This window comes from Poecilia formosa, unplaced genomic scaffold, assembly GCF_000485575.1.
Source record: "Poecilia formosa unplaced genomic scaffold, Poecilia_formosa-5.1.2 Scaffold63, whole genome shotgun sequence".
Taxonomy (NCBI): Eukaryota; Metazoa; Chordata; class Actinopteri; order Cyprinodontiformes; family Poeciliidae; genus Poecilia; species Poecilia formosa.
In genome coordinates this window covers 916,871-938,892 of record NW_006800002.1, presented here as the reverse complement: position 1 = coordinate 938,892, position 22,022 = coordinate 916,871, and the positions used below count along the sequence as shown (strand labels likewise).

At 38.8% G+C, this 22,022-nt stretch overlaps 1 protein-coding gene across 3 annotated transcripts in view; it reads right to left on the bottom strand.

Annotated features, from left to right (window-relative positions):
• lrfn1 (leucine rich repeat and fibronectin type III domain containing 1) overlaps window positions 1-21,637 on the bottom strand; it is a 189,976-nt gene extending 168,339 nt beyond the window's left edge. For 2 of the 3 annotated variants that reach the window (XM_007554364.2, XM_007554366.2), the window contains exons 1-2: window positions 21,224-21,637; window positions 20,576-20,955 (exon numbers count right to left, since the gene is read on the bottom strand). The gene's annotated coding sequence lies outside the window, so the exon portion shown is untranslated. The remainder of the gene's footprint in view (window positions 1-20,575; window positions 20,956-21,223) is intronic. The other variant, XM_016672632.1, reaches the window with a different exon arrangement.
• Between the last annotated feature and the right edge of the window lie 385 nt (window positions 21,638-22,022).

Sequence of the window (22,022 nt, the reverse complement as noted above, 5' to 3'; positions counted from 1 at the left end):
CTCTTTAGCAAGGTTATCTCTACATTGCTGAGCTGGTTGCTAGCTTGCGATATATTGATATAAATATCAAACCATAAACCCCTTGATGTGCTTCACATCTCAGTGCACAAGAGTCAGAAATACAGCCGACCTTCTGATGTTTCCCTCTGACTAGCTTGGACGGGATGTCTCATTGCATCTTGATAGATGGGTGTGCGGAGGATTGAGACGGTTATGTCACTACCGTTTTCCTGAAACACGCACGGACGGACCTGACCTAGCTGATGTTTGGCCGGTTCAATGTCAGTGTCTTCCACGTGCCTCTCGGTGGAGGCCATTATGGACGGTTCCCCGTGCCACAAGAGATTCGGCCGGGAAAATGACATGCAAATTTTCCTGATGTGCCAATGCCGGTCTGTCTCATAAAACCTCGTTGAGAAAAAGTCCAGGGGCGATGCTGAAGGTTAGCAGCACCCCAGAGGGACATTTTAAAAACACCACTACTCTTACTGGGATATTACTGTTGATTAGAGGAGTCCCTGCACACGTTTAGTGGCAGAAGGTTCCTTTACATTTATTGTGTTTGGCAGACAGACACATCCAGAGGGCTATTCTGAGTGAACCTGATTGTAAAAGTCCAACAGAGAGTGAAAAGGGTGTTAAGACTAACAAGGTTCAACTCATTTAGGTGATCTGATTCCTGTTGATGTCGGACTTCATTAAGATACGAACACAACACTTGCATTTTATCGAGACAGGGGTTCCCAAACTTTTCAATGCTATGGACCCCCAAAAGGCATTAGCTTCCACCCAAGGACCCACAGACAATGCTACAAAATGTGTAAAAAAAAAAAAAAAAACACTGAATTTTACCCTTTTTTTTTGCCAAATTTTGTTTAATCAAAACTGATCAAGTTTTAGGGTTTAAGACAGCAGAACAGAACAGAAACAGTACTTTTTTAGTCAGATGTACATTTATCCAAGGAAAAATAAATATCCGTCAGACTAGCTTGACTCACATTGTGTAGCTGATATTAACTCTGCCAAACCTCTTTGAATAATAATAATAACCTTTGTACTAGCATCCGTTTTTTTTTCATTGTTGTTTATTGACCTTTCTCCTCTCAAAGCTGTAGCTTCCTTCTTGCTAAAAGGGAGTCCTTTCTTTCAGCTGTCACCACATGCTTGAACTCAATGAGAGATTGCTGTAAAGTCAATTTGACATTTAAAAGCTGCACTTTGTTTTTACTGGGCTAACGTTTTATCAGTTAGCATCAGGTGGATTGAATGGACTGACTTGATTTACAAAGAGGATCACCTGTAGTTATACTGATATTAAATTACACATAGATTAACTATCTACTAATTAGGTGAATCCTAAAGGTAGTCGGCTGCAATGGACTTTACTTAAGGGCAGCAGGTTAAAGGCCCACAAATGCAAGTTAAACTTTTTTTTAAAGAATGTTGAAAGCCATGGATGTAATTTGTATTCATTTTATGTGCTAACTTCTGTTAAGAACATAAAATCCAAATAAAATCCACTTAAATGTGCGTCTTTAACTACAAAATGAAAATAATTTTCCATCGCTTACACAAAACCCACAAAGATTCCAGGAAATACAAGTATTAATCTTTTTGTGTGATTTTTTTGTTGCATTGTTTCCCTATAAAAGGCCTAAAATGACTTGAAGGTCGGAATCAGGCGGCTGAAATCGGCAAAGGGCTATTTTTGTCCGAAGCTCTCTTGCCGGTAGCTGCACAAGGAATAAAGTGCACTTGATCCACTTCACATGGCGCTCTGCTCCAGGAATACTAAAGAGGAATATACAATTTTTGATACTGTCAGAGCCTCACAGACAGAAAGAATCACCCTGAAAAAGGTTTTGACAGGATTCCTGTTAGAAGCTTTGTTTCCCCATTTCCTATGAAGCACCTATTGTTCTGTTTTTTTAAAAGTGTTCTTGTCAATTGTTAGAAAATTGTATAACAAATGAGTGGAAGTCATATCGCATTGTGGCTTTCAATGCAATTTAACAATCTCATAGTTACGCCCTCATTCTTCTTCTATATGGCCAGAGCAGATTGTTCACTAAACTAATTAAATAGTCCACAAAACGCGCTACAAGTAAAATAGCCATCTGACAGTCATTTCTGGGACAGACTTTGAGGGTAAACAAAGCATTCATCCAGATCTGTTACCATTTTTAGGCAATGTAAAAATAATTAGCAGTCAAATCGCACGCCAGGTAAAAACTCCTAATGAGACACTGATGTCTCCGATCTGAAAATAATAACTAAAATATATGGAAAAATGTCAAATTCACAGTTGGCACTGTTTGGTTTTCAGTGTAGCTGAAAAATGATGGAAGTGTTTTGATTTTTTTTTCCCTCATACAATGCACTGATCAAAGGGAAAATGAGAATCCGTTCACATCCAAATAAGACGAAAATTAATTATTCATGGTACAATAACAGCCCCAGAAAAGTCTTAGAAAACAAGCAAAAAATAAAAAAAACATCCAGAACATTTTTAGAAAGATTCCTTCTTAATATTCTTTGTAAAGCTGCAATCCTGTTGCAAACACTGTGTCATTTCCTGATATTATGAAATATTATCAACATGCAGATATTTAATAGTTTGTTTTTACAGGCACCATGTGAAAAACCGTACATACTGCCCACTGTGAGCGATCAGTCCACCATGTTGGACTTTGGGTTAATTACTACTGATTTTGTGGCTAACCTTCAAAATGTTAACAACAAATCTTACAACCAGTTTGCAGAATGCAGTCGATAAAGTCACATGACACAAACTTCTTTATGTTAGTCCGTTTAGTGACCCAGAGGAACAAAAAACACATTTCAAGTTCTGAGGGTTTTATCATCTCTGTTAAACAATCAGTTTTTGGAGGAGGGATGGGTTTAGTCAAAAAAAAAAAGGTCAAATTTGTACACCTTGAAACCAGAAGTATAACCACACTTACACATCACTGAAACATTTTACGTGACTCATTTTCTAATAAAGAATTCATCACAAAGCATTTAAAAAATGTTTTTAAAAAATGTAAAGTGAAGGATACAGTACTTATTCATTATATCATGCGGTTGAGAAATTTCAACTCATGAATTTGTTAGATAACATTTATTTAAAAAAGCGGCATAATGAAGGCCAAAGAAAACGGCATTATGTCATGGAATAAATTTGCAAATTTGCACTAATCAGACAGATCAGGAACAAGTTTGGAGCAGATTTGGGTTATTGAACACCATCCAAAGCGTTGACTCCGTCATTTTAAAGTGATGAGACGACCGCAAACCAACCAAGATGAGGTCATCCACTTAAAGCGGCAGGCTGAGTAAAGAGAGCACTAATCAGAGAGTTGGTCAAGAGGCACATGTTATTCTAAAGATCAACAGAATCTGTGAACAAAATGTTAATTATTCATCCACTCCAAAAATCAGCTAAATCCACAGAAATGCTCTGTTGCCACACGACAAAATATTAAAAGGTTCGAGTGGAATAAATGTGCAAAGCTGCCATTTTTCTAAGCTGTATTTCACCATCTTTATATCCAAGATGTTTGCTTTATTAGGTTTATGTTTGCAGTGTGTGATCAGGTCTATGTGCTGAAAAAGATGTTATACTGCTCATAGAAGAAAAACACGGCCACACAGACGACATGTTGTAATGACCTCTAGTTTTAGACAATCTCAACACTTTATCCCCATTTCATATTAATATTTTAAGTAAATATGTGCAGAGGACAAGTAGTCTGCCTGCAAAGAGCTTTACAGAAATAATATCAATCAGTTCCGCTGACAGCAGTGATCGATAATTATTTGTGCTGTATTTTTGCCAAGCCTTGTGATTTATAAAACTGTCACAGGTTTATAACCTGTGACTATTGCTCCTTAAATCCAAGGAGCAATAGCAATAGTCTGCTGTTGTATACAAATGTGGGGAAGTTGTACCGCAAAGATAAAGCTGCCAGAGTAAAAGTGGACGAAGAGAAACCAATAAATCAATAGTATTTGAACTTTTAATAAAGACTTCACCAAAATTAGAGACGTAGTATAATCTAAAATCAACTCTTTTGAGCTTCACATCATCTTTTAATGTGAAGCTCAAATACATACTTCGATTCTTTCAGGTATGTTTGAGAAATCCCTTAGTCTCCCATGGCAACCATTCAGCTGTGCAAAACACCTGGTTGGACCGAGCGCCGTCTTTGACGACAAAGCTCCTCCTTTGAGATGTTGTTTCTAAACTTCCTGCCTCACACAGCAGCTCTTTCCCTCTACTCCCCCACCCAGCTCCTTCAGACTAGTCATTAGCAATTAGTAAACAGCTGGTGGAACTGCTGAGCTCTCTAAATGAGTGAAATGTTGGTAAAAGGTTGTTAAACCATGCTGTAATGACATCCTGAAGGTGAAGTTTTAGAGAGAGGAGGAGTTTTTAAAGAGTCAGAGGCCCAACTTTGAGGTGTTGAATTACAAAGTCAAATTTCTTTGAAATCATATTTGATATATCCCCCATTTTTAGAACTGAAGGCAACATAGTTAGTTGATTGTGCTATAAAATGTCACTATATGCCTTGAAAACACAAACTACTGCCCCTCTATCTGATTTTATGGATTCAAATATGTCCCGTGGCAAAAGTCGGATCGTTTTTCATCTCTCTTACTGTTAAGATAAAAGCACTACATCTCACTGTGGTTGCCAAACATGAAACTGAATAATGTAAATTAAACCAGATTGTTTCATCTGGTGACTCCTCGATCAAACACATCATCAACAACCTTCTTGTTTTCTTCGAGGCAGCAAGAGATGACGAGTCGCTTTAGTAAAATCAGACTTAAAAAATGCGGCGAGAAAAACCGTGAGGCCACCTAAATGCCCATTTGACTGGAATAGTTGATGTTTCTGTCGTCTCCCAGCCTGTAGTAGCCAACAGACATAAAGATCCTTAGCGCGGCCGGCGCAGTCTGCTGAAGAGCACGCCATACGACTTTCTGACAAACAAATCAATAAGAGAGGGACAGAATGGTCTCTCATCACAGCGGCGTGTTCGGGAGGAGTAATTCACAAAGGCATTATCTTCTCTCTTTTTTTGTCTTTTGCTAATGCCTCAGTCAAGATTGAGGAGTGCATTAAATGCACTACACTGCATCCTATGCTTCTAAGCTCGGAGGCCGAAAGTTTGAATAGGACTTGTGAGACTCGTGGTTGTAAGCGCTGTACAATAATATATCGTCCTTATGCATTATTTAATGGGACTGTGGGGAAGATTGTGTTTGTGCACATTTCGGATTCTGTACGAGATGCATGCAGCTCTCTTAATTGGCTTGCTCGGGGGAGCTTAAGGGAAATGCAGCTCCCAGTAGGAGTTATTGATCAATATGACCAGATGCAGCAGCTGAAAGCAAGAGCTAAATCAATGTCACCTTCAGGTAAGCAGCAAAAAAAAAAAAAAATCACAAGCTGCAATCTTCCAGAGGTTTTTGCACGACAATTGTTTCTTTTTTTGTCTTTCTTTGCTTACAAAATATAATTTAATTCCAACGCCGAGTGGGAGGCGATGATTTACGGATGGATGTCTCCACAAAAAAAAAACTAAAAAAAACGCTCATTTAGGATGACAGGTGTCAGTAGTTACTTTGTTCCTCCTCTAGTTAACAAAAAGAGAAAATATCCTCCTCTGTAGTGTGAAAAGGAGAATACTGATATAGATTAATTTGGGATTAAGTCATTTCAGAAAGGTCAGGTTATGATGGGTGTCTACTAAAACACTACCATATCTCAGAAAATGAATTGAACTGATTGATTATTTGTCTGGTTTGTTTTGAGGTCTTTTTCTTTTCTCTCTTTTTTTGACAGTCACAGCGTAGCTAAACGACACGTGGTTTCTGGTGGTTAGGGTTAGGTTAGATTATTTATTTATTATCATAGGCCATGGTTATGTAATGGCTGCGAGAGCGAATCACATCAAGGTCTGAATGAAAGGGCACTAATCCTTCACTGTCTTTCTGCATTTCAGTAAACACTGATTATCTGTGGAGAAAAATAAGTAAATAAAAATCAAAGGAGCAGAAAGGTCAGAGGGCAGTTTGGTTTTCAGCTAAAGCGGAAGTGAAAATGTATTCATTTATGTCCTGCAACGTTAAGCGAGGATGTCCATCCATCCGTTTACTATAAGCACTTGTCCTTGAAGGGTCGAGGATGGTCTGGCGTTTGCCTCCAGGGCCAGAAATGCGCCAGTCAGAACCAGGACGAGTGTCCTAATGCTGTCAATCAACCTGGTGAATGCGCTGCTAAATGTGCAAAAGGCAGAGAAATAACCGTTTATTCGTTATCATCGATGGCCATGCTAATTAGCCGTAGCATTCAGGACAAGCTGTGCTGAAAAATTTATGTAACTTTGTAGAAGTCACATACTGCAGCTTTAAGGAGCAGCTTTATTTACTTCAAACAAGCTCCTACATATTGCTGAAAAGTTACTTGTAAGTTAGTTGTGTCTTATTTCAAGTGCACGAAGGTATTTGCAAACTAGACCGAAGATACACTCTAAAAAGTGTATTTGGGCTGCAGTTCATCTTATGGACTTATTTACATTAATTTCACTTAATTATTTTGCTTTTGCTATGACAACTTACTTTTTTGTGTTCATTTAACTCAAAACTTACAAATCTTTAACCTAAAGGAACCTTTCACTTTGACTTTACTTAAAACAAGCGAGTTTAATGCCAGTTTCGTATCCTATGTCTGACCAACCCAATTTATTATGATCATCCATCTCAATTCACTAAGTCCTTCCATCTCAATTTGGTAAGTTTTTATAACTTAATTCATAAGGGGGTTTAACATGACAGATTTAAGTCACTCTTACTCAAATCATTTATTTTGTAAGATTTACGGATGGATGTCTCCACAAAAAAAAAAAAACTAAAAAAAACGCTCATTTAGGATGACAGGTGTCAAAGATATATTAAGTCAAATATCTTTGACTTAATTCTATAAAAAGTCAACTCAAACTTTTAAGTAGTTCCAAACTAAATATTTTGGGCTGCAAACGTCTTAGTTTACAGCCTAATACTCTTTTTACAATGTCCTCTAAATACACTCTAACTTAAAAGTTACAAATCTTTTCCTTAAATGACATTTTTACTTTGACTTTACTTGAAATAATTAAGTTCAATACCATATTTGTATCCCACGTCTGACACCATGACTGAAGCTTACCAGGGACAGATTCCCTGGTAAGCAACTGTGGCTCTGTGGGTAGAGTAGTTGTCTTGTGATTGCAAGGTTGTAGGTTCAATTCCAGCTTTCTCCTGCCACATGTTGATGTGCCCCTGGGCAAGGCACTTAGCTGATCTGTGTATTGGTGTATAAATGGGTGAATATGACTCTAGTGTAAAGTGCTTTGAGTGTCAAAATGACTGGAAAAGCGCTATATAAGTTCAGTCCATTTACCATTTTTTGAAGTACACTAAATGATTTGAGTAAGACTGATTTAAATCTGTTATCTTAAACATACTTAATAAATTTATTTAAAAAATTAAATTGAGTTGGATGATTATAATATATTGAATTGGTTAAACTTAAGTTAAGTTGGATAAACTTAATCTTGCTGCACGGCAACCTGGGAAAATACAAAAAGCACAAATCAAATGTTCTATATTAAAAAAAAACTTTCTCTGATCTCATGGTCTCCTCCACCTTTTCTTTTTTTTAATGAGAACTGTGATTAATCAAACTGTTTTCATTTCATGAGTCACACTCAGACCTAATTACAGTCCAAACTGCAAGTCACGGTTTTTAAGTTTAGAGGTCAATATTTATATTCAAACCATGAACAGAATCGTTTGCATAACGTTTGTCCCTTATTAAACAATATAATCATTTAAAAGTGCATTTTGCATTTACTCAAGATTATAATTTTTCTGCTATAAAGAAATTTATTTGATGGCGATGAAAAGCAAAAGCAAAGCAAGACCACACTGGAACAGTTCCAGGGGATTTGTTCCCTTCAGGTATCTGTGTATGGTTAAGCCGTTATTAAGTTTACACATGATTACAGTCATAAAACTATCAGTAGCAGACAATATGTTAAGTGCAGAAATTTGCATAAAATGTTGTAATTGCGGCAGCACTAAGCTCAGCATTGTTACACCTCCTGCACAGTTTTCCTGACAGAATTAGTTCCCCGGCTCTCATCTGCATTTGAACCTGTATTTCCCCCTCAGACATGCATCCGTTTTCGGAGACTCAATGCTTCCAGTAATGATTTTTGACATTCTCTTTGAAGTGCTTTCAGAACCGCTGATAGGAACTGAGAGATTTTGAAAACTTTCTTCTTTTGGGCTTTCCCCCCGTTATTCTTAGAAAGAGCTGCAAAATGCAAAATGATGCTCAGAGAATTCATATTCCAAAACATGTCGTGTTTTTAATAATAAAGGGTAACGATTTTAAATGCATAGCGACACAAGAATATGTCCCATATGCAAAGTGTTGGTTTGTGCTTGAATGTTGCATTTAAGGTGCCATGCATTTAAAACTTTTATAAACAGTATCTGGCCGTTTAGATCTTAAACCCACACCTTTTAGAACTCTTACTCAATAATCAGTATGCTTGCTGAAACTTGACAATATCACAAGGTGATGTTTTAATACCGCCATGAAGCACCATTTTCAATTTATGCAGTCAGATGAAATATTTGTCTGCTCTGCCTTGAGGTCTTGGTTTTCATTGTAGAAGCGTTTCTCTCTCCCTCTCTCTTTTCTCAAACTAGGCATTTCCCAAGCCAATCTCATGTATAAGGTCAGGATTCCAATCAATGCATTTTTGAATCAGTGCTGGAGTCCCTGACTGAACTCAACACCCACTGCCTGTTGTTGATTTATTGCATGTGATTTCAGCCACAGAAAAGTTGGGCTTTTATTGCGCTCAACGGATCACTGTTGCCTCGTGCCAAAGCTGTCCATAATCTATACATTTTGATTTAAGATTTTAAAAAATTAATAAAAAAAAAACATTTTTCTGTAAATATGTTCTTCCCAGAACTCCTCAACCAGCATAGTGCGAACTTCACTTAGTTCAAACTCTGTAAAAAACAATACAAATTTCATTAATAACTGAATAGATTAATATGATATGATTGTTATTTATTACAGAATTTGAACTAATTTAAAGGTATTTTATACCTGCAGATGCATCCGTTCCTACAAATGATCAACAATACATTTTAGGCAGAATGCAAATATTTAAACAACAGAATGTTTATTTTCTTATTTATGAAAGTAACTGTTTATATACAGTTAACGATTAATGAACAGATGAAAAAATAGCATTTCTTTAGTGGGTTGTTGATCGTTTGTAGCAATTGCATCATTCATGTATTTTTGATATGCACAAAGAGGCTTAAGAAGTTAATTACAGAAAAATCATTTACAGTATGTGTCAATTTGTTTTTGTCTGATTAATCAATTAATCATCTAAAAAATAAAATAGAGAGAATAATTGATTACTAAAATAACCATTAGTTGCAGCCCTGCGCATATTTTAAGCCAGGAGTGAGTCAGAATAAAGCAATTTAACTTCAATTTGCCTATAAGATTGGACAACATGTAAGCAATTTATTAAATATAGAATTAAATAGATGAATCGGATATGTTTGTCTGCAAAGTGCATTGAAAATTAACATGTTTCCCCTACAATGATGTTAGCAGTGAAGAAAAGTCTGTATTTACATCAGCAAATACCTTTATTTCTGTCATGCAACCTGACAACTCTGTGCTTTACTCACACAACCGTCAGTTTGAGGACGAGCAGCTGAAACGATAAACATTAGGTTTTATGACATTCAGAGCAAAGCTCCAAGTTCAAGAAGCGGGAGAAGGAGTAGGAGTTTTTGTTTGTTTGTTTGTTTTTTGCTCATGCAGAGCTGGAAAGGCAAGAAATATTTCGGGAGCTAGCGTGCGAACAAGCTAGCATATCATCAAAACACATTCTGCTTTAAAAACTGCAGCTGTGTGTATGAAGTCAGATGTAGGTAAAATATAATTGGACAAAATATCTGTCACTGTGAAGATAAAAAGATACGGTAGCATCCAGATTATGTGTAGTGGTTTTTTTTTTGTTGTTGTTTTGTTCCGCTATATTTTAAAGCTAACAAATTTTGCTAGCTTGACATCAATTGCTGACTCTGATCAGCAGTGGAGACAAAAAAAACAAAAAACGTGTTACCACCTCATTTAAACAATCTTGTACTTCTCCCAGCACTACAGTCTTTCCATTTAGCATGATTCTCTTCTACTTTGCTCTTGCTAGAGCAATCAAACAGCTCCCAACTTTCCTTTCAGCTGCATTCTACATGTGACAGCAATCAGGTAGCACCAAGCGGGTCAGCTTGAATCTTTTTCATCTTTTCCTCTGCAGCTGTCTGAAGCAAACAACTGCAACTTAGGGATGTCATTAAAAACACACACACACACACACACACACTCCAGGCACACATTCATGCTCTGCGACAATAAATGACAGTTTTTCTTATTCAGATACACCACTCAGTAGTCAGAGGCTGAAAGCCTCGGAGATGAAAGGAAACATGCTCCAGTCATTATTTTCAGAGGTTACCAAGTCAAAATAGGAATCTTATAGAGATTATAGTAAAACACGAGCAGACACAAAAAGCGATGGAGTCTTTAAATAGTACTTTATGTGGGCTTTGCTGATTTCTATTATTTTTATTGACGTTTTCATGTGATATCGTGTCTGCTGAAAGACCTTTTAAAAAAACCCCCAAAAGACAATAAAATTTGCTGATCCGTTTTTACTGAACGGAGCATTGCCGGACAGAAACATTCGATCCCACCCGAATGCATTACATGAAAGTCAAGGTACCCTTTGCACAGTTCAGATCTATGCCCTGAAACTACCAGACTCTTCACTGTCAAGCCCACAAAATAATTTATAATGTACCTGAGATGCCTGCCGATGTCTCAGCTGTGCAAAAAGCAAAACCAGCATCATCTTGTTGTAAAGCAACATCATTTCCTACAAAGGTGCATGAATAAAAATGTGAGTTTTCTGCCCACAACACGCGAGATATTTCATTTTTACTGACGAGAACGAGGAAAGAATCTATATGGGCCACACAAATGTGTCACATCAGTAAAAAAATAGTTCAACTTATGACTGCACCATTTAGTGTACTATTGTATTGCTCCTTCCGTTTCCCCTGCTTTTGAAATTTATGATGCTGCAAAAGTTGAGAAGTGGAAAGTGTTTTCTTCCTCTCGAGGCCTTCGCGTTATTTACCTGGGTTTCCTCAGGTTTCCAGTGCAGCGAGTGCACCTCCGCTTTTGTTCCTGTCACGTTGTTACAAACCCTAGAAAGCAAATTCGGAAAGCGTAGCTCTGGTTTAATTGCTTCGGTGCTTTGGTGGCGTACCCTTTGATCTTTTTGACTGGTGCGATAATGCCATTTCTTAAACTTTTTTTTTTTCTTAAACATCTTGAGCACTTAAATAACTTTACTCGCCCAGGGAGGAACATCTATCTCACTCCTGCTTCCTATTACTCACTTAATTGGCACTTATTTTCTCTTTTCTTTGCTTGCACTCGTCCTCACACAAGGTCCAATATTCACAGAATTAACGACTTTTTTTTAAGGCACTGACACCACTTATTCTAAGTCTTTCATGGTTTGTATCGCATTATACTCAGATCCTTTGTTGTTTAACTCCAACTAAAGCGGGAGCAGTGACAGGAAAGAGTCTTAAAGTAAAACATCCTTTAGAAACAACAACCACAGGTCTCATGAAACCAAATCAAACTACCTTTTCTGATGTTTACTTGTGTAGTAAGAATTTTTTGGGAGTTAGTGGATTTCATTTAAGAGAGAAATACATGCGGCGCAAGAATCATACCTAGTGCAATAGTGCTAAGTATATGTATAATTTCCTGTATCTTAGTCTTTAAAGGCCTAATTGTACATAGTGTTCTTATAAACGACAAAGCAGATGTTTCAGTTAAACGCTGATCTGCACATTCACCGTGTAAAAACAATCATAACCTTTTTGGTACACACTTTGAGGTTTAGGCATATGGGCTGCGCTGGTTATCGGGGCCGACCGCTAGCGGACAGTCGGCTGCTCAGCATGGACTTGTGTCTCGCTGGATGGATAGGGAAAATGTGAGATAGCCATTTAAAAGTTGTTTTGCATTCTCAGAGCAATATTTGGAGGAACATTCATGCAGCAGCCTGCTCTGTTCTAGAGATAAGCCAGATGGGCAAAAGCAGTAAAGTTGCTTCCAACCTTTATCTGCGAGAGCGTGTCGGCTTTGGAAATGTTAGCAGGTGGTCGGAAGACTGATGCAAGTTGGCAGAAAATACACAGCAACTCTGCTGTTACTGTTACCTCTGCTGTCGGTGCTAATTGCCTGTAAAGATGGCTTACAAAATGCCCTTGACTACATTTTTACATTCCATTTATTAAATTCCTACATCATTGAGGTGCTTAGTGTGACCCTTAATCTGTATTATGTGGCACATGGTCTTTTAAGCCTATTTTTCAGATGCAGTATTCAGCTTCTATGCACCACAAATCGGGAACAAACTTCCAGAAACGTGCAAAACAGCCGAAACACTGAGTTCCTTTAAATTAAGGTTAAAACCTCACCTGTTCAAATTGTCTTTGGATCATAATTAATGGAACATTGACCAACATATGTGATGTGCACTGATGTTTTTGATGATGGCACAAATGTAATGTTTGCTCTTTAATTGGTAACTCTGTGATGTTTTTGAGCGTTTTTGTGTTTTATGAAGTAAAGCACTTTGAACCACCTTGTTGCTGAAATGTCCTATACAAATAAACTTCATTGATTTATTTAGTTTTTTATATCATTTTAATTGGTAATTTATCTGGAACCATCTACAGAAAACACTGAGCTCAAAGAGCAAAGACGTACTGCACCAGATTATAGCTTAATGAATGTTAAGCAAGTCATTTTGTGGCTGGATACAGCAGCTTCTTAGACCGTTGCATCAAGTTTTACAGACCTTAGTGTTTAAAACAGCAGCTGTTTTTTTTTACTGCAGCTACCTTCTTGTAAAGTCTATGTTGCATTTTACCCCTGTCCTTTCAGCAGCATAGTTTAAATTTAGCAGCTCTGCAGTGGAAAAAAGTGTGACCAAAGGTAGGGCAGCCCAATATATCATCCTCGCAATATCAGTGTGTGCAATATTAATATCATTACGGACTGTCGGGAGTGCAATAATTGTTGCCTGATATATTTTTAAGAGTTTTGAAGTTGTATTTTACATGATGACGCAATATTTAGCAAGTAGGATCAGCAAAAACTTAAACCGTGCACATGAAATAGGCAAATATATATATATATATATATATATATATATATATATATATATATATATATATATATATATATATATATATATATATATATATATAAAGTAAAGTAAAGGTATATATAGCAATTAATAATCATGGCAATATTTGCAGATATTTTCACCATAAAGAGATTTATAAAAGATATATAAAAATGCAAATATGTGCAGAAAATACATAGACATAAAAACTGACTGGTTCAAATGCTGTTTATTAAATGAGCTTATACACATTAGCTTCAGCAGATATTTTAATTAGGTAAGAGGATAGAATTGGTAAAAAATAGATTAAAGTATTACTTAACAAAATACTACATTTAATTTATCTTTCCAAGCTGGCAAGGGTGTAACAAGCCATGTCAATTAAAGTATAGACATCACCCGCAAGTGCACAAAGTTATTCAAAGCACACACTGTTCCAAGAATGGCAAGCATTATCACGTCGTCTCTGTAGCAGCCACGGGTCAGGTAGTTAGCTTGTCAGTGCGTTAGACCTCATGCCGCTGGTGTAGTCAGAATGACAAATGGCCTAATTGTTCAGCTGAAGTTGCCCTCTTGATTGTGTTACCTGATAGTGTTGATTTTTTTTAATTAAAAGGCAAGTTCTCCTCCTTGCGGTTACCGCAGCCCCACCCCCCACTTCTACTCCGCACAGGACAGTGGGAGTTTACAAAGCAATAACCACTGCTGCATGGCTGTTTATCACTACGGAAGTGTGAGACCATAAATGTGGTTTAAGAATATAGAGATAGATCACCTCTTCTGTGCATCTTTATGCATGCATCTCGATCCACCTGGTATGGCGGCTGGGTGATGTCGTAGTCTGGGAGATGCTGTAATCTGCCTTAAGAGTCAAACCCCCCATGTCAAGAGAAGAATTACTCCAGGGATACGGAGAAGGACTCCAGAGGTGACCTAGTTGTTTCTATTCTTGCACATATGTATCCAAGTGATATTTCTTTGTATTTTTTAATAGTGCTGTCAATGGATTAAAACATTTAATCACAATTAATCACTATGCTTAACTTTGTCAGCTTGAATATAATTAAGCACAGAGATTCGGTTCCTGCAGGAATGGTGCCCAGGGCAAGCCCAACCTCCTGCTGCACTTCACCCAATTAAAATGCAAGTTATTGTCAGATTTTGGTTTTGTTTTTTGTAGCAGAAAGCAGGTAGTTATGTCTCCCAGTACTCCACAGCAATTAAGGGGAAACTTACTCCACTACGCATAAATACAAGCAGCTAGAAACTTATTCTTAGGTGCTCCCCCCCATTCTGATGCCACCCTGGGCAACTGCCCATATAGGCCGTATCGAAAACTGCCACTGTTTAGAAAAATGTTTTATTGACTAAAACCAAAACAAGTCTGAAATTTATCAGGGGTTTTCTTTCATATTCAGGAAAGTTTAAAGGAAGTCATTTTGTTTGAAACATTATATAAAAATGTGAAAGTTGCTCATCTGTCACCACCGCGCTCAACTCGTGCGACAAGGCCACAATCGCTTACCCTGCGTTCGACATGCACGAGCGGCATAATTCGTTCATGTGAAATTTCGAGCTCGTAGTCGTGCACACGCGGGCTAACAAGGAGACACATGAAGGCTCGACTTTTAATGCTGCCGTCGCCATCAGGAACATTTTTTCGGCTTTCGAAGTTGTTCGCCGCTCCCCGTGTGTCGAGCCCAAAACGTTCTGCTGTGAACTTGGTAACCCTCCGTAATAGAGAGGCTTTTAGGTCAAAATAGATAGTTTTATTAATCTGCATTATGCAAGTTACATTTTTCAGGTTAATCACGTGTTAACATTGTCAACCCTATTTTTGTAACCTAATTTACACATTCCATTTATTAGATTCCTACGTTACTGAACCGTTTGGTGCGACTCCTCTTAATCTTTCTTTCACGTGTATGGTCCTCCAAACACATGCATAACTATTTGTTTATTTTATATTAATTGTATGACGAAGCAATATCTAATGGTAACAACATGCCAAACAGAGATTTGTACCTACCATTTACAGACCCAAAGCCAAGGGAATCATAAAAGTCATCTTTACTGAAAATAATGCACCCTGTGAAAATGTCAAGCTTTCGAAATGACTCACTGCAAAAGGGAAGAAAAAAAAAAAGCTATTTATGTATTGCACATACAAAAAAAGCTCTTCTATATGTTGCATTATAAAGTCTTTCATGCTGCAGCATACAGATCAATAGCCTGTGTTTCAGTTATTCTTTCATTCCTGCTGTGGCTGATAACCTTCTCCCAGTCCCGCTTTCATAATGAGAACACATGACACCAGCACCGGAGCAGCAGCTGTAACACAATACAGCAGAATGGCAAAGCAGAGGGACCCCATTTATCGCACCTCGTAGCTCGCATAAAGCGACTCAGAAAGTAAAAACTGTACGAGTAAAAAAATATACATTTATACATCCACATCTGCTTGCATACATGCCTTTGCAAGGGTTTCTGTGTATTTATTCCGCACAGGTAGGATTTTTTTTTTATTATTTAATTTTTTCTGCCTGGCTTAGCAGTGCTGAAGATGGAAGTGTCGGCAATAATGCACAATGATGATAATGACCATCCTGTCTGATTTCATTAGGCGAACACATGACAGCAAGCGCTTTGAGCTTCTGCTGTAACATCCTGCAACACCCTGACAAGCCACAGACGTGATTATCACCGCTTACTGCATCACACAGCTGGTTGAAAGAGGTGGGGGGAAAAAAAACCAAAAAAACACATAAATACATAAGAGTCCCACTGCACACGTCGCTAATTCAAATTACCAATCCAATAAGGCTCAAGGGTATCCACCCTCCTTTGAGGGGAACTCATTAACCTTTGTTTTTTTAGCAGTATTTTCCTCTTAATAGTCCTTTATGTCAAAATTTCTATGATGCTGTGTAATTTGACTAGGCTAAGTCGATTTAAAAAAAAACAACGATTTTACAGCCATGTTGCATGTATTTGTAATTGCCAAAACATCAAGTGATGAAGACTGATATTGATCATCCAGGATTGCATCACATTGGTATAGATGGTGCATATACAGCAGATGCAGCTGAAGTGTCTTCTTTTTTTTTTTTCTTTACAGCACTGCATTCTGCAGAAACACTCACTCCCTGTCTCGATATAACTACACAGCTGCCTGGTACCTACATAATCCCCAGGGGGAGGTCTTGGAAGGCATTGTGCGAATAAAGCAGAGCTAGATGAGGGAAGCTCTCTTGACTTCAGTAAGATATTGACATCTAACCTCAGCTCTTAACAGATTTACAGTCTTATTCTTGTTTCTTTCTTGGTGCTGGCATTTGAGTTCCCCCCCCCTTGGAATAAAGAGATAATTCCAGAGAGCAGCGCCGGCCTCTTTGGCATCATGCTCTAAAATAAAGATACTCAGCCTATACCGTTACCAGCTTCCCTCAAATACCGGCCTGAAATAACGACAGCTAAATAAATGTCTGCTGCACACATAATCAACGTTGCTCACTCCCTGCATTAATAACATCACCATCGTGAAGAAGATTTAGAGATAATTTTATGACCGTCTTGCCTGCAGCCCTGACCCTGTCAAGGACTCCACTGGAAACCTGGAGGTGCTTTCAGTGGTTATTGAAGCTGCAGTATGTAGTTTTTATAGACATTATGTTGTTTACATATTTGTTAAAACTGTCAGCATGTCGTGACAGTATAACATGAGACAGATAAACTGTGGGGGGGAAAAAAAAATCATGCTCCTCTGCTATCTGCAGCTTGGTCAAAAACAACCAATCAGAGCCAGGAGAAGGGTCTTAGTGCTATCAATCTCCCTCGTGTATGCGCTGCTCGCACCCTCCGATTGCTCTCTGTTAGGCTATAAATAGTTTCTAGTTAGCTTAGCAATCGATGACAGCAAGTAAATAGTTTACCTGTGACATTTAGTTGTTTATGCACCACCAGAACATTAAGGAGCGAGAACATGAGAATGATTGACAGCAGTAAGACCTTCCTCCTGGCTCTGACTGGTTGTTTTTGGGACCACAGAAAGGAGGCAGAGGAGCTCATTTTTCACAGATTATCTGTCTCAGGTTATATTATCACAACACAATGAGTTTTAAATATGTAAAAAAAACCAAAAAAAAACAAAAAAAACATTGTTTATAAATGTTGCATACTGCAGCTTTAAGGGAATTGGGAGGAGTGGGTTTAACTGGGAACCGAGTAAATTAAAGCAAACTATCATGTTGTTTGCTCAAATCCAAAATATAAACATTTTCTTTTGTCACAGGCACACAACCACAAGAATAAGCAATAAGACTAGAAATGAATTACAGTGGCCTAAGGATATCATCAAAACCTACTTTACTTTATGTATTTCACAAATATGAATGTGTCGCTTCAATGATTTTGTGCTCTGGACTCAAAAACGTGGCTTTTTATGTGATGATGGAAGAGCGCAGAGCCGATAAGAGCATGGAGGAATTCAACTCCAGTCCTCAAGAGCCGGCGTCCTGAAACCTTCCCATGTGTCCCTGGTCCAACACACCTGAATCAAATGGCTGAATTACCTCCTCAGTATGCAGTCCAGTTCTCCAGAGCCCTGCTAATGACCTGATTATTTGACTCGGGTGTGTTGAAGCAGAGACTCATCTAAAAGTTGCAGAACACCAACGCTTTCAATTGAATTTTCCTGATGTAGAGGGTGTGGTAGTAATTGCATAAAAACTGGTTGTTTTAGTCAAAATTATGTCAAAGGGTATTTTGCACTATGAAATTAAAATCCCTGCTGGAAGCTGACCTTAGTTATTATAAATTACAGGGTTAGTTATGTGTATTCCAATTAATTGTGCTTAATTCCTCTGTAAAGTTCAAATACCATCCAGTGAATAATTTGGTAATTCTAGCTGGTATTCATGAAACCAACATGTTACCAGCAGATCCTTTAAAGCTGCAGTAAGTAGCTTAAAAAATGTTGTTACAAACTTATTAGAGCCTACAGATAAGTTTTGTGGGAAAAAATAATACAATTGAGCTCCTTGTGGTTCTATTGCCACTTGCAAAATTGCACCGCTCCCGGTGAGAAACAACCAATCAGAGCTAGGAGGAGGGTCTTAGCGCTGTTAATCACGCTCATGTGCTAATAGGGTGGAAGCAAATTACCATACAGGAAAACTGTTTGTCCACAGTCACCAGTGGCTATGCTAACTAGCATGAGCATTCATGGGAGGCTATGTTGTGGAGAACGTGTTAGAGCACATCAGATAGCAAGCATTTGAGCAGCACATATGTTACAGCGATAGACAGCCAGTACTAAGACCCTCCTACTGGCTCTGATTGGTTCTAACCAAGCCGTGCATTTCTGCAGATGGCAGTAGGACCACAGGGAGGACGCTCGATTTTTTTCACAGTTTACCTGTCTTATACTGTCACAAGATAGTAGTAGTTTAATAATTGAAAGAAATATGTTTAAAAAAATAATTTAAAAAACACATTTTATAAAAGTTATCAACTGTTGCATTAAGTCTGATGCATGAATCAGACTTTATGCAGCACCTCGAAAAGATACTTGGTGTAACTGAGATCAGAAGATCTACCATTTTTGCCTCATGGCAGACCAGTGCTTAATTAGAGTGTACATATCAGAGTAACATCCCCACGGGTGAAAGGACCAAAGGTTTCCCACTCAAACGTTGCCCAGAGTGTCAAATTGCCTCCACCAGCTTGATCTTGTCTCTTAATGCATCCTGGTTCCATATGATTCACAGATGTAAGAAAATGCAAATAGCCATCCAAGTAACAGAGTAAAAAAAAAAAAAGATATTCATCAGATCAGGTCTTCCATTGCTTGGTGGTCCAGTTCTGATGATCAAGAGACTTTCCACAGTGGACAGGCCTCAGCAGACCACCCAGACAGATCACCCCCCTTAGCACCCTAACCAACTTTCGGAAACCAGCATTACGTTATTCAGCAAATCTGCAATCTGCACTACCGTAGCTCATCAGTTGGATCAAACATCATGGACCAGCTTTTGCTCCCTATGCACATCAAGAACCATGTCAATGGTTCACCACAGTCCTATCCTTTAACCTTTTTACCAGTCTCAGTAGATCAGGTACAACCACCATGTAATGTTCTGGAGATCCTCTGACCCAGTCGACAAGCCGTCACATTTTGATCTTTGTCAAACTCTATCAAATCCAATTTTTAGTTTTAAGGGTAAAATGCGCCATAATGAAGAAATATGCCGTTCACCTGTCAGTGATCGTAATGTTATGCCTTATGTTGTTGCTTTAGCTCTTCATCAAATCTTCTAGGCAGATTTCTCCAAATGTGATGTACCACTAACTCGCACCAAAGATACACACACATACACACATCAAGCTGGAGCCTATTACACAAATCATCTGGCTGTACGCCACTCACCAGTTAGCTCTAACAAGTTTTACTCATCATCATCATGATCATCAGCCAGGCTCCGTGGATCCACGGTGCAACCTGTCCACTCTCTGACCAATAGGAGGAAAATTTTGCTTCTTGCTCTTGCATTGGATTTCAGCTCATGCTGCTGCTAAGTTCTATATAAATAAATATAAAAAGTCTTCTGCGTCTTGGAGATGCAGACACACCCGGACCGTTTCCACCATCCATATGCGCCTCTGTCTGTGGAAATTTAGCTCATCTGTCACTGTTTAAGCATCTGGGTTGCACAGGTAAGAAGAGCATTAAGGCTGCATGGGGCCCATCATGCACAAACTGATCATGATAAGATAGATAGATAGATAGATAGATAGATAGATAGATAGATAGATAGATAGATAGATAGATAGATAGATAGATAGATAGATTGCATCCTAACATGTGTCAGAACTGTCAAAATCCATTTGACATTCTTGGACTCACCAAAAGTGGAACTAATAATACAAAAGCCAAAGACTCGAGTCCAGTGCGTCTGATTATCTGGTCACACACTGGCTTCCTTTGATAAAGCACACTAATTCACAGCTTGGTGTTGGGAATTCAAAAATTCCAGTGGAGGAAAAAAAAGCACTAAACCTTCCTATTAAGTTACACAGTGCTGAAAAATCCAATGGAAGTGGGGAGCATCTATACGTTACATACACCGGCAGCCGAAATGTCACAAACGACAAAAAAACAACAACAACAAAAGAAAAAACAATAAGGTTTCTTTAGTTACCTGTGTCGGGACGACAAAAACCGCACCTAAAATCCCAGTAGGGTCCTGGTTGTGGCTTAAAAGGCAGGAGATGCAAAGCTGAAATCCGCCAAATCCAAAGAGAGAGGAGGAGAAAAGGGAGAGGAAAAAGCTCGGGATAGTCCGAGGTTTGCGTCGGAGCAGGGATGGAAATGTCTGGTGGCACCAATAAGTCTCCCGCGTGCTGTTTTATAGCACAAAATATTCCCTCAAAAAATATACATAGCAAGGTGGGTTACATTCTCCTTACATCTCCCGCCTCTTATGTATTGCCGTAAGCCGAGGAAAAGAGAGAGGGAGAGAGAAGAGATGGTGTCCGGATGGAGAACTGCAGCTCTTCTCGAAGCGATACTTAGGCTTTCCTGAAAAAGAGAGAGACGTTGGCGTCAAATTGGAGCCTTAAAGAAAACTCCGGGGAAAAAAAAGAACCGCTCGTGCCCTGCAAAACAAACGCTCGTGCTTCAGCTCATCTCCGGAGCTATTGGTTGTCATAAGTTCCCCCCTGTCTGAGGCGCGACGAAGGAATCCCACCCAAGCAAGCATACACACACACACACACACACACGCACACACACGCATGCAGTCTCCCCGAATAGTATGCGCAGTCATGCGAGCAATTAGTTTTCATACACGACTTGCTCCGTCCGCTTCTTTGGTTTCTCCTGGCGGGATGCGGTGGGGAAATCTTCTGTATCTCGGAAGAAAAAAAACAAACAAACAAACAAACAAAAATAGGCAGCCAATGTCTGATAATGCAAAACATCCACCTGCACAAATACGAGCCCGGTTAGTCACGCCATGATGTCTCGAGCAGCCAGTGGACACTTCCTTGGTTATCACAGGAAACGACTGACACATTTCATGGACAGCGCAGCATTGCAGCAATGTGATGTCATTAGGGCTCCGTTTAAAGCGAATATACGCGACAATACAGAGGGAGGGTTGTCGTTGTTTTGTTTTGGGGTTTTTTTCTGTGGAGAGTTTTGTAGGAATTTATTTATTTCGACAGAGAAAGCGAGAGAGGGAGCGAAAGAGATAGCGGAAGAGAGGCATGCTGTGGGGTGTTTGTGATACTTCGGGTTGGGCTGGTACCTCATAGTCCAGCACAATATGATACTGCAACAGCAGACAGGAAGGGAGGAGGAGAGGGATGGGGGCTGAGAGAGATGGAAGGTGTGTGTGTGTGTGTGTGCGCGCGCGCGTGTGTGCGGGTGTGTGTGTGTGTGTGTGCGTGTGTGTGTGTGGGGTCGATTCTGCATTTCAAACATAACATTCATCCCCAACTAGTCGGGATATTTGATGGTTTCTGTTCAGGTCGTAGTGATTTTTAACACATCTTGAATGAGCTGTAGACAGGATTCCCACGCAGTCTGGAAAACTGTCAAATTTTATTTAGCACGTTTTTAATGTCTGGATAAGTATGGAAAAA